Genomic DNA, 13,810 nt, shown 5'->3' on the forward strand with positions numbered 1-13,810 from the left:
GTGATCCCCAACCAGTGACTCAGAAGCAACATGTTGCTCCCCACCCCCTTGGATGTTGCTCCCAGTAGTAGGTGCCATTTTTACATTTCTGGCTTGGAGACAAGTTTTGGAAGCCCAAAGACACAGTTTTATTCCAAGCAGAGCCTCCTGCAGGCCAGAAGTCCCCATGGGGCTACCCAATAGCCAATCACAGCCCTTATTTGGCATCCCCAAAGAACTTTCTTCATGCTTGTGTGGCTCAACTACACTTTAAATCTGAGTGTGACTCACAAGTTGAGGATCCCTGGTTTAGCCTCTTGTTTACTTTGTTGATAAGCCAATAACAACACGACTACAAGGATACCAGTAGTCACAACCCAGGAATATATATAATGGGTCACATTACCCTGTCCAGATCATAAAAATATTTTTAGGGCTAAAGCCGTCTGTACCAAATCAGACCATCAGTAAACACACAGGCAACTCCCAACCCCAACAGCAAAAGGAATCAAATATCTGCAGAAATGATGGATGAAATGTTCCTCCATCCATCGAACTTGTATTGTTTTGTTTGTTTGATTTTATCAATCACATCTTTCTCTCCTCTGGCCGTTTAGTTCAACCTCTCCTCTTTATTTTCCATTATTTATGAGATGCAGATGGAGCTGGATGATATGATAATCAATACTATGTTTCTGTTAGCAGCAAGCTATCACCAGTAGCAATTTTATTGGATAATTGATGGGCTCTTGCTTTGTACTCCCAGCCTTTGTCATTACAATTAAAACAATGTCTCAGGCACGAAGCCTGACAGGTCCCACATTTCTATCATGGAGCTGAACATGGGTTTGATATAATATTTATGAAGGAAGGTAAAACTGAAATGTCAGCAGTCGGCAGGGGAGAACCGCCTGTGGGGTGTATTGATCAGCCTTGTAACTAGGCACACATTAAGGGTCTTCGAATTAACTCTGCCCTATGAATTATGAAAAGCATCTGATCTCCTGAGTGAGACAGAACTGATTCTCTTCTACACTGTCTGGAGGTTCTTATAAAGAACAGAATGCTGAGTGTGCGCAACTAGCTCCCATTTATTAATAAGTCTTTCCTCCATATATATACAGTTCATCATTCTCTGAATTGACATTATGGAGAAAACTTGAACCTTGAAACTGACAAAAAGTCAGTTTAGGATCCTTGTAACCTTCTCTTTATTAGACAATACTGGTAAATGAGTTTTACAAATATTTTCTAGCCCTTGCTATGGTGGAAGGTCTCCCTTCCATGTTCAGAGATAGTACTTCTGCTGTATCTCCTCCTCCAGTTGGCTTCTTTATTAGGGGCTGCCATGTTTGCTTTAAACACCGGACTCACCATGAAATCATTCCCTATTCTCTTCTGTCGTGTTAATTAAGCAAAACTAAGTTTACTTGTACAGGTATAGGACCCGTTATCCATAACGCTCGGGACCAAGGGTATTCCGGATAAGGGGTCTTTCCGTAATTTGGATCACCATACATTAAGTCTACTAAAAAATCAATAAAACATTAATTATACCAAATAGGATTGTTTTGCATCCAATAAGGATTATTTATATCTTAGTTGGGATCAAGTACAGGTACTGTTTTATTATTACAGAGAAAAGGGAATCATTTAACCATGAAATAAACCCAATAGGGCTGTTCTGCCCCCAATAAGGGGTAATTATATCTTAGTTGGGATCAAGTACAGGTACTGTTTTATTATTACAGAGAAAAGGGAATCATTTAACCATTAAATAAACCCCAATAGGGCTGTTCTGCCCCAATAAGGGGTAATTATATCTTAGTTGGGATCAAGTACAGGTACTCTTTTATTATTACAGAGAAAAGGGAATCATTTAACCATGAAATAAACCCAATAGGGCTGTTCTGCCCCCAATAAGGGGTAATTATATCTTAGTTGGGATCAAGTACAGGTACTGTTTTATTATTACAGAGAAAAGGGAATCATTTAACCATGAAATAAACCCAATAGGGCTGTTCTGCCCCCAGATGATTAATGAATGGCTACAATATATGCACTGAACGTGTGTCCATTTTTGCCTGAGCTCAATAAGCTCTATTAACTACCCAACTTTTATTATATATGATAAGCTATGTACTGGAAAATATCTTGCCTACTGAGTGTAGCAAATAAACCAACTACACAGTACTGCCATCTGCTGTTTAAAAATACCATTGCATTATATAACCCTTACTTTTACCCCTATGTCATTTTTAACTTGAAGGGGGGCTGTATTTACTTTCTGACCCCCCAAAACAATATGCTGTACCTGAATTGCAATATATTTTTTTTTTTGGGGGGGGGGGGGTTAAAAAAAAGTCTTTGAAATTATCCAGTCTTTCATTTAAATCAATCAGATATTTCCTGGGTAAAGGTTAAAATGATCTGCAACAGTGGATTTAATTCGAGCAGAAGAGGCAAAAGTTGCATTATTGATATCACTGAGAATATGAACAAAGGCAATCAGTGCTACCAGCCCAAAGAAAAATCTTGCAAAACATAGAAATCTGCCTGAAATGAGGCAAATGGCGAGTAAATAATTGATACGATTCCTAAAAGCTCGACTGTGCTTTGGGAGGCACATAGGGAGATACTGTAGGTCATGTTTTATTTTAGAAAGCAAAAGTGTGATTGGTGACAGATATAATTAAGATTAGAAACTTGGAAAGATTGCCTGGAGGTAAGAAAAGATGTATAGAAAAGTGTTTCAGAAATACAAAATCCCAAATTTGTCATATTATGTTTTATTTATTAGGAAAGAACTAGTCACTGCCAGCTGTTGAAGTGATTCACCATTGCAGCTTATTTGTGCTTACAGTCCTATCACATTTTGCATCATTCTATCCTACACATTTTAACCATTTGTTTCATGATTTTGGCTGTTCCATACCATGCATTCATATCATTCTATCCCACTTACTTAGTCATTCTATTCAAAGTTACATTCAGTTCCAAAGTTCTGACTTTTCTACTACGCAATCAAATCATTCCTTTACACATACTCATTCATTCTATCCCACAAATACTCACCGTACTATTCCACAGTACTGACTATTCCATTCAATGTATTGGATCATTCTATCCCACATATTCTTACCATTCTATCCCTAATACTCAATCATTTTAATATCAGTACTCACCACTCAAAGAGTGGTGCGATCTATTTAATAGAGTGGCAAAGAATAACCCCCATATGTAATAAAAGGCACTAAGTTTGCCCAGGAGCAGTAACCAATAGCAACCAATAAGATGTTTGCTGTTAGCCAGTAAATGCTGTCTGCTGATTGGTTGCTATGGGTTGCTGCTCCTGGACAAACTTAGCAGCATTTTTACTAAAATGTCATCATTTCTCATTTTTTTCATTTTTAAATTGGACTAAATTAGTTTTTCCAAATGTCTAATATTTACTTAAAAAAAGTCACGAGGGAAAAGTTGCTGTGAGAAAAGTTGTAAAAACTCGACTTTTCGAATTGAGGCTACGAAAATTCCAACTTTATCGAACTTTTATCGACTTTATCTGTCTAATCTTTACTAAAAATAGTTGCTGCGGGAAAAGCTATAAAAAAACTTTTTCGAATTGTTGCAGCAAAAAAATCTTTATCAAATCATCCCTGTGGCAATTCGAAAACCCACCGAAATCTCGAAGCTTCGAGACGAAAGAATTTCAAGGAAAGGGACCTTTGCCATTGACTTCTACATGAACTCAGCAAGTTTAATCTGGCGAATGGTCTAGTTTGGATTTTTAGCCGTTTAGACACATAGCAGCATTTCTTCTCTGCAACTTTTTCTAACAAAAAATCTGAATTGAGTTTAAAATAAAAAATCAATGGTTAGTAAATAAGCCAGTACAGGTATGGGACCCTTTATCCAGAATGCTTGGGACCTGGTGTTTTCCCGATAAGGGTTCTTTCCTTAATTTGGATCTCCTACCTTAAGTCTGCTAAAAAAATTATTTAAACAGTAATTAAACTCAATAGGATTGTTTTGGCTCCAATAAGGATTAATTATATCTTAGTTGGGATCAAGTACAGGTACTGTTTTATTATTACAGAGAAAAGGGAATCATTTAACCATTAAATAAACCCAATAGGGCTGTTCTGCCCCCAATAAGGGGTAATTATATCTTAGTTGGGATCAAGTACAGGTACTGTTTTATTATTACAGAGAAAAGGGAATCATTTAACCATGAAATAAACCCAATAGGACTGTTCTGCCCCAATAAGGGGTAATTATATCTTAGTTGGGATCAAGTACAGGTACTGTTTTATTATTACAGAGAAAAGGGAATCATTTAACATGAAATAAACCCAATAGGACTGTTCTGCCCCAATAAGGGGTAATTATATCTTAGTTGGGATCAAGTACAGGTACTGTTTTATTATTACAGAGAAAAGGGAATCATTTAACCATGAAATAAACCCAATAGGGCTGTTCTGCCCCCAATAAGGGGTAATTATATCTTAGTTGGGATCAAGTACAGGTACTGTTTTATTATTACAGAGAAAAGGGAATCATTTAACCATTAAATAAACCCAATAGGGCTGTTCTGCCCCAATAAGGGGTAATTATATCTTAGTTGGGATCAAGTACAGGTACTGTTTTATTATTACAGAGAAAAGGGAATCATTTAACCATTAAATAAACCCAATTGGATTGTTCTGCCCCCAATAAGGGGTAATTATATCTTAGTTGGGATCAAGTACAGGTATTGCTTTATTATTACAGAGAAAAAGGAAATCATTTTTAAAAATGTGAATTATTTGATTAAAATGGAGTCTATGGGAGATGACCTTTCTATAGTTTGGAACTTTCTGGATAATGGGTTTCCGGATAAGGGGTTCGATAGCTGTACTCCAGAGCCTGCAAACGTGAAAGCCAGTATCCAGTGACTGCCACTAGAAGACATCAGTTTCAAGACCCCTGACATGTATTTGCTCTCCCATGTGGCATCAGCTCCAAGTTGACACCATGTAGGAAACTCCATTAAACAGGGGGCTCTAGTAGAGTGACTATTAGACTGATCTAGACAGTATTACAGACTGCAGCTTGTGTGCAGCAGAATAAACCTTAGAGAACATTATGCCCGTCTGTAAAATCAAACTGCTTTATGTTCCACAGAGAAAAAAACCTTGCCAGGAACATAGAGTTATCTCCCTGTAGGTAAGTGCCAGATTGATTTTACAGATTACACTGTGAAGCAGTAAACCACAAACTGTCAGCTCATAAAGAGATCATCAGTTGGAAATGTGTTTCTCGGAACTCATATTGCCTTTCAATGTATCCTGAGACAGTGTTACAGGGCAGAATACCATAAGGGGTAGGCACAATGGAAAGTGTGTAGGTATGATATGGTTAGATCAGTGATTCCAAACCTATGGGTTGGGAGCCAAAGCTGGGCCCCTATGCTAGTTAGGGTGGGCCCTAATGATACTTTTTTTTTCTTCATTAGACAATAGTATTTAAAATGATTTATATTACATACTCTGGGCTGCTTTGAGCTTAGGACTCAAAATATAAGATATATATATACAAAATTCAAAAATACAAAACTGATTCATAATTAATTTATATTCACATTACTTAGCAGCATAGAAACCATCACAGGAAAACATGTTTTTTTTCAAAACACATCAGTTAATAGAGCGGCTCCAACAGAACTCTGCACTGAAATCTGTTTTTTTTAAAAAACAGATTTTTTTATATTTAATTTTGAAATGTCACATGGGGCTAGCCATATTCTTCACTTCCCAGGGTGCCACAGCCATGTGACCTGTGCTCTGATAAACTTCAGTCACACTTTACTGCTGCGCTGCAAGTTGGAGTGATACCCCCCCACCCCCAGCAGTCGATCAGCAGAACAACGGGAAGGGAGCAAGATAGCAGCTCCCAGTAGGTATCAGAATAGCACTCAATAGTAAGAAATCCAAGTCTGGCTTGGGACTCCTCCAGTTACATGGGAGTAGGAGAAACAATAGGTTAGCTGAAAGCAGTTCTAATGTGTAGCGCTGGCTGAAAGCTCAGACTCAGACACAATGCACTGAGATGGCGCCTACACACCAATATTACAGCTACAAATACATTTATTGGTTTAAGAATAAAATTTTAATGGTAGCGTGAATTATTTGCAATGTAAAGAGTGTAATTCAAAAATAAAAAGTACCCCATAAAGTATGATTTTAAAAACCTCTGTACTAAATCTCTGGGCTTTTACAGTATATAAAATATCAAGCCATGGTTTTTTTAGGTTTTATATTTCTTTTATACAGTTACTCAAGTAAAACCCTTCTCTATGGTCACCATACAGTTTTATTTCACTAGTATAATATGATCCAGGCACAGAGGAGTTGAATATATATATATACAGTATATATATATATATATATATATATAAGATATATCCCAAATGAAAAAGAAAAGGGCACCATTAAATGAGAATCTTCAACTCACCAAAAAGTATCCTCCCTTCACTGGGCAAAGGATCATTCAAGGACAAGTTCACTGACCTCTCTGATATTTGACACATTAACATGCAGACAAGTCTGTGTCAGCCGTTACTTACTCAGATTTACTTTATGTCATTGAACCCTGGAGAAAAATCAAAACAGAGATAATGAAACACTTGGAACGTTTGTGCACAAGACAACGACTATGGTAGATTTGCTTTCCCTTAATTAAATCTGAATGGTTAATTAACTAAGGAGCGTTCTGCATGTCTTTATATATATATATATACACACTATTATTATACACCTAAATTAAGATGACATATAAGAAATTGTTCTGTGAAGAAATAGAAAATACAGTACAGGTATGGGACCCATTATCCAGAATGCTCAGGACCTGGGGTTTTCCAGATAAGGGGTCTTTCCGTAATTCATATCTCCATACCAACAGTAATTAACCCCAATAGGCTTTTTTTGCCTCCAATAAGGATTAATTATATCTTAGTTGAGATCAAGTACAGGTACTGTTTTATTATTACAGAGAAAAGGGAATCATTTAACCATGAAATAAACCCAATAGGGCTGTTCTGCCCCCAATAAGGGGTAATTATATCTTAGTTGGGATCAAGTACAGGTACTGTTTTATTATTACAGAGAAAAGGGAATCATTTAACCATTAAATAAACCCAATAGGGCTGTTCTGCCCCAATAAGGGGTAATTATATCTTAGTTGGGATCAAGTACAGGTACTGTTTTATTATTACAGAGAAAAGGGAATCATTTAACCATTAAATAAACCCAATAGGGCTGTTCTGCCCCCAATAAGGGGTAATTATATCTTAGTTGGGATCAAGTACAGGTACTGTTTTATTATTACAGAGAAAAGGGAATCATTTAACCATTAAATAAACCCAATAGAGCTGTTCTGCCCCAATAAGGGGTAATTATATCTTAGTTGGGATCAAGTACAGGTACTGTTTTATTATTACAGAGAAAAGGGAATCATTTAACCATGAAATAAACCCAATAGGGCTGTTCTGCCCCCAATAAGGGGTAATTATATCTTAGTTGGGATCAAGTACAAGGTACAGTTTTATTATTACAGAGAAAAAGGAAACCATTTTTAAAAATGTGAATTATTTGATTACAATGGAGTCTATGGGAGCTGGCCTTTCTGTAATTTGGAAATGAATAAGGGGAGCACTCACCAGGATAGTAACCCGTGCATCTTTCTGTAATTTGGAACTTTCTGGATAATGGGTTTCTGGATAAGGGGTCCGATACCTGTACCTTGTAGTCCTACAGAACTGACCATGGAACGCTCACCTTTAGCTCTTGTCCCTCACAATAAACTGGATATAATACATGACAGCAGACTAGAGTGTAGCTAACTTTCCAGTCGATTCCTACTGACCCACTTATCTCTTTATAATTCCACAGGAGATATTTCTTATTCTGATTTCAGGGTTCTAAAAATAAGAATGAAGAGCATGGAACTAATAAAAGCAATTTCTTCACTTGCAGTACTGTAAACCTGTGGGATTTGGTTGTAAAACTATGGGGGGGAACCTTGAGGCTATTAAGGGTAAGATTTTGAGGTGGAGGCTAATCTCGTATCATGGATATTCTTATAATTATAAAAGAGTGGTTGTTTTGATGACATTTGCATGTATCCTCAATTCAACAGAGTGGGGGGGGGGGGCTTAATATTTGAATACAAGGAGAGAAGGAGGTTTTAGTCTAATAGGACTCCTTGCCACTCATCATAGAACCCAAACGCTAGTCTCCCATCACTGAAATGACTCTTGACCCAACACTTTATCCTAAAGTATGGGTTCCAAACATTTTCCAACACTGCATTACCCTAGTGGCTGACGGCCATTTTAGATTCAAGTGTCCTTTGGAGTTCAAACCTTTGCTGAGGGGACCCCTAAACTAATAACAAGGTTATTGACATATCAAATATAGCCATAGTTCCATAAGTGCTTACCCTCAACTGCCACTCTGTGTGACCATATAGGTGCAAAGTCCTCTTTGACCCCTTTGACTCAGAAATAAGTTCTTCATGGTGGAACTATGATCATTATTCAACGTAATATCTTGAAAAATGAGAAATTTAACAATGCATTAAAAACCAGCACCTCAAGGCTATGCACTATATCTAAGGAGCTTTATGGGATGAAATAGGTGATGCAGGGGACGTGATTGAAAGGGTTTATAGAAATAATATTTCTGACTCACCAATAAATCTAAAACCTGTCATAGAGCTCCTACACACCGCCAGCCAAGGGCCCAAGGACTCTCCATAAATGTGTCATCATAGAAGGGTCAGCAGAAATTGCTTGGAGGGTCAGCTCAACAAAAGCTGGAGGCCACAGGTTGGACATGACTCTCATATTATGAACCAGTTGTTACACATGTTGTACTGTATATCCCAGCTTGCTTCATTGACAAAGGTTGGCCCAGTGCAAATGTACTTCTGGCCATGATAGGGTTAAACCATCCCTTATTTTGCATATATTTGCACTGTAAGGAAAGTTGCAAGGTTTGTATCAGGTCTACTAACCCATAGCTCAGATGTTTGCTTGTAAATACTGTCTGCTGACTGGTTGCTATGGGTTACTAGACCTGGTGCAAATGTTGTGACCTTTATAACACTTATTGATTTTCTACTGTACCTTTCATTTTGCAGCATAACATAATAAGAGAGAATGCTAGAGAGAGACACTAGGGACTCTGCATCCAGAGATATTACCGTATATACTCGAGTATAAGCCGACCTGAATATAAGCCGAGGTACCTAATTTTACCTAAGAAAACTGGAAAAACTTATTGACTCGAGTATAAGCAAATGCAGCAAAATGGAGAGCCTAAAGTTCACAGTACAGAAGCTGAACGAAAAAAAAAAGGAAAGAAAAGAAAACACATCAAAGAAAGTGCAATACAATAAACAAAAATGATGAATTTGTAAATAATAATTCAACTGTCTAATTGTCTTAGCTTTAAACCTGCCCACACACACACAAAGGTCACTGATTAATAATCAATTAATAATTTTCATGCTAGTCTTATGTCCCCTGTATACTTTACTTTTTATCTGCAGGTAATGGATAAGAAACTAATCTTTGTTATATATATTAATGACAACATGAGAAATGCTACACATATAGCAGTAATATGGCAGTATTCAAGGGCTTAGGGTGATAGTAGACAGGGCTCTTTGTTGGAAAGTAACCAAAAATCTAGTACCTTGAAACTGCAGGGGCCCGTGACTTCTTCCCAGACGTGCAGAACAGCGCACTATTAGAGGGGCTGGAAGGAATGGGATTCGCAGGCAGGGGACCCAGGAGAGACGCCGGCAAGCAGGGGGCACGTGTTGTCACTTCCGCCCAGGCGCGCAATATCACTTCCACCCAAGCATAGAAGATTGGACTGTTAGGTAGCCTGGTGAGCCTGGTGCGTCTGAGGGGAGAGGGAATGGGAATCGCTAACGCTGGCAAGGGGCATGTGCAGGTCAGTCTTGCGTGTATTTCAGCTGACTCGAGTATAAGCCGAGGCTGACTTTTTCAGCACATTTTTGGTGCTGAAAAACTCGGCTTATACTCGAGTATATACGGTACATACAATAGGTCACAGGTCAGGATCTCCTGCCATAAGCCATAGAATACATGGAGAATAAGTCATTATTTAGAAAGGATAACGCACTTGAGCAGAACTACATGAATATTGTCTGTGTGATTCTAGTGCCTAGGGCAAAGGTTGCAGGTCAGCAAGTCCAAGGGAGATTACTGGGAACAATGAGCTATTTCAGGCAGCCGGGACTCGGTTAGTACCAGGCCCTGAAAAATGTCAGCAAACCAGTTTTTTTAAACAAGATTTGCCATTGTTTAAAGCCTATGAAACAAATATCGAAGGGAAATACTAGCTGCAAAGCTCAGAATAAAGACTTTTCTTAATTATATGGGGATGCAACAGACATAGGAGCTCATGAACCTTAGTGCCACATTACGTTTGAACTCCCAAAACACCCACACAGCCAATTGCCACTAGTTTACTGAATCCCAAGCCCTCCATTCACTCCATAGCCTTCCATGCATGCCTCCAATCACCTCCACAATGTTACAACAAAATAAAGAGAACGAGAAAGAGATGCAGTAACGAGTCTCATCACTCACAGGGCTGGAGGCTGCTACATGAAAATGGAATGTATGAAGAGTCAGTAGGGTTGATTCACTAAAGGTCGATAAGTTTTATTGCACGCTTTTTTGCGTTAAAATTGCCGCAAAAAAACGCACGATTTGCTAACGCATGCGTTAAGTCGCATATCGCGTGTGTTAAATTTTGCGCTACCGCATGCGTTAATTTGCGCGCCGAAATAATACTAACGCATGATTCACAAACACTTAGATGCGCTAAATATCGCATTTGTCTGTGCGAAAATTAACCCCTACTTAGGCAGGCGGTAATTATAGAAAAGTACAGTTAATGAGCTTTTGGCAACACAATAGGGACTTTGCAGTGGGATTTATTCAGTCTGTGTTGGCCCCTGAGTGATGCAGCCGCCAGTTTGCAGGGAAATGGGCATTTTCAAAAAAAGTAGTTTTACGAAAGTAATGCCGTGTATGGCTAATATGGCGTGCATTTCTTCGCACGTGGCAACTATTTGTGCACGATGCGTTGATTAGCGTGCATTCTGTCAAATACCGCACGAAAATAGTCTTCGCGACTTAAATAACTCAAACAGCATTGCGTATAAATTTACGCAAATATACTTTTAGTGAATTATGCATTAAGATGTGAAAAATTAGACGCGATAAATTTTTTAACGCGTACTATAAATAGCGCACGTTTTAACGCACTATCAACCCTACTGCCCTGAATATTTTTACTCTTTACTATTTAGAGTTACCTATATTATCTGCACATTTTTAACCCAAACCTATAATATATAAAAATGATTATTAATTGATTGATTCTGCACTGTGCCACTAGGGGGAGCCTGCAGTTATCATGGTAATATCTCTCCTAAAATCCTTGTAAAATGGCATTGCTGCAAAGCCTCTATGCACCACCCGCCTTCTAAGCATTCTTGTCTTGTCTTCTGAAGATTGCAGTGTGTTCTGAGTGGCTCTATGGCAGGAGAATGCTGATAAGGTCTAAGCCACTGCCTCTGCAAACTTATTGCCAATCACAATACTGATTTTATTAGACAAGTATGTAGGTATGCAGTATATACAATACATATATGTGTATTTACAGCGTACAGTGCAGTGGATACAAGTAGTGTTACCTCAATAAACATATATATAAATAATGAATTAATTAATGGCAATAGGTACAAGTAACAATGCCTTTTAGTGATGCTTGGGGATCATTGTAGTGTAACGTCTCAGTTGGCATGGCTCTGTGACATTATAATTACGATAATTCTGGAGGTGACATTAGCCCACACTTAGGGCTTGAAACTCAGACATTTAAAACCCACTGACAGCAATACTGGTAAACAGTTTGATGGTCCCATTTCCTTCTGGTCACTGATAGGTGCTCCCTTGCTGTTCCTGCTGTTCATCCATCAGACCTTGCTTTGCAGAGCTTTGGACTTTCTCCCTGCCTTGCCTTGATATATATGCCCACCTTTACTTAACCCTTTCTGTGCCTGCATGTTTGTTCTGCTGAATAAAAGCAGCTTTCTGTTGTTTAACTCCTGCATCTCTGCTTCCCAGCCGGCCTCCTCCAGGTCTCTGCTCAAATCAACAGTGGCCCCTGAGACCGCAGTTTAGTTTATCTGCTCCTATACAGCAATGGCTGCATTTCATTCCACAATCCTTTTTCTGAACCCCCCCACCAACCAAGCTTTGATTATACTTTTGAGAGGACAAACCATAAATAAAATGACAAAATGAAATGGAGCACTGGTGTAAAAGAACGATTTCCAGGGTAAAAGGACAAGGACAGGTGGAGAAGAAACAGAGTACTTGGGAGAAGTCTATCAGACTGTGACAAGAATAAGAGCAGGAGAGAGACAGCCACGAGAGAGACAGCCACAGAGAGACAGTTTCACAAGGAAGGCAAACTGGTGGAACAGATGCTTTCTAGCGATGCTGTTTTTGTGGCACTAATTCGCCAATCCATTTGGGTGCCATTTGCAATGTAGAACCAAGCGGCAGTATCACAGTATCTGGTTTATTTGTAATACCAGGAAATAGAGCGCCAAAGGGAATAAATACCAGCACATGGCCTTCATTATGCTGATTAATATTTATTTTAAAGCTCTTTACCAGCCAGACTTACAGATATAATGTGGCTCATCAGCTGTGTAGAACTAGGAACTATGGCAAATACAAATAATGAGGGCAGAAATAAGCAATGAATATAAATATATATGCAATTGCTCAGTTCCGCTCACTGTTTGCTGTGTTTGCAGTAGAACAGAGGAAAGAATAAAGCACAGCAGAGTGGTTTGCTCCCGATTTATTGCTCAATATAAAACTGCTCAGTGGATGTTCCCATCTGTTGCTAGGATACGCACAGAGAATAAAACATGGAGGTCTGACGATGCTCTGCCCTCTGTACACACATATACTTTTGAGGAATTCAGCTCTCTGAGAATTTAAAGAGCCAGGCATATTTTTCACCAGGGCCGATATCAAGGTCTGCTGGGCAGCAAAGGAATAATAACAAATCATAAAATGTGAATTTGAGGTTAAACATAGCAAAGACATACAGTAAGGAGAGAGAGTCTGTTCTGTGTATGTATTATGTTGATGGTAAACGCGTGACTGCTCCATTTCTAAAGCGGGTCTCACGTCAGTCTGCTGTTGCTGTGGTAACAGAGGTTTAGAGACAGCCAATAAACATTGTCAGCAACGGTCAATGAGTGTTTGATCACTGTCCATGTTCCGGCATGATCACCGGCATTAATCATTTTGTAAACAAAGCCTGTGTAATGAGGCATCTTGTGTGCCATGGGGGTGGTGAGTAGGGCTCAAAGAGATTATTATAATGACAAAATGAAGTGATGTGAATGTTTTTATTATCGGCTGGTCTTTATACTAGAAAGGAGCCTTAAGGTGGCCATACACTTTAAGATCCGCTCGTTTGGCGACCTCGCCACCTACGGTTGGGCGATATCGGGCGAATTTAGGCTTAATACCCTGGGGCCAAACGATCGAATAATAACGACAGTAATGGGCGCAGCTGGTTTGGTTTTTAACAAGCCGATGTGGTCCCCAATCCAACTAAATTTTTAACCTGCCTGATCGATATCTGCCCGATTTCAGGCCAGATATTGGTCGGGCAGGCCCGTCATTGCTGCCCCTACATGGGCCGATAAGCTGCCGAAT

Source organism: Xenopus tropicalis, chromosome 5 (genome assembly GCF_000004195.4).
Source record: "Xenopus tropicalis strain Nigerian chromosome 5, UCB_Xtro_10.0, whole genome shotgun sequence".
Lineage (NCBI taxonomy): Eukaryota > Metazoa > Chordata > Amphibia > Anura > Pipidae > Xenopus > Xenopus tropicalis.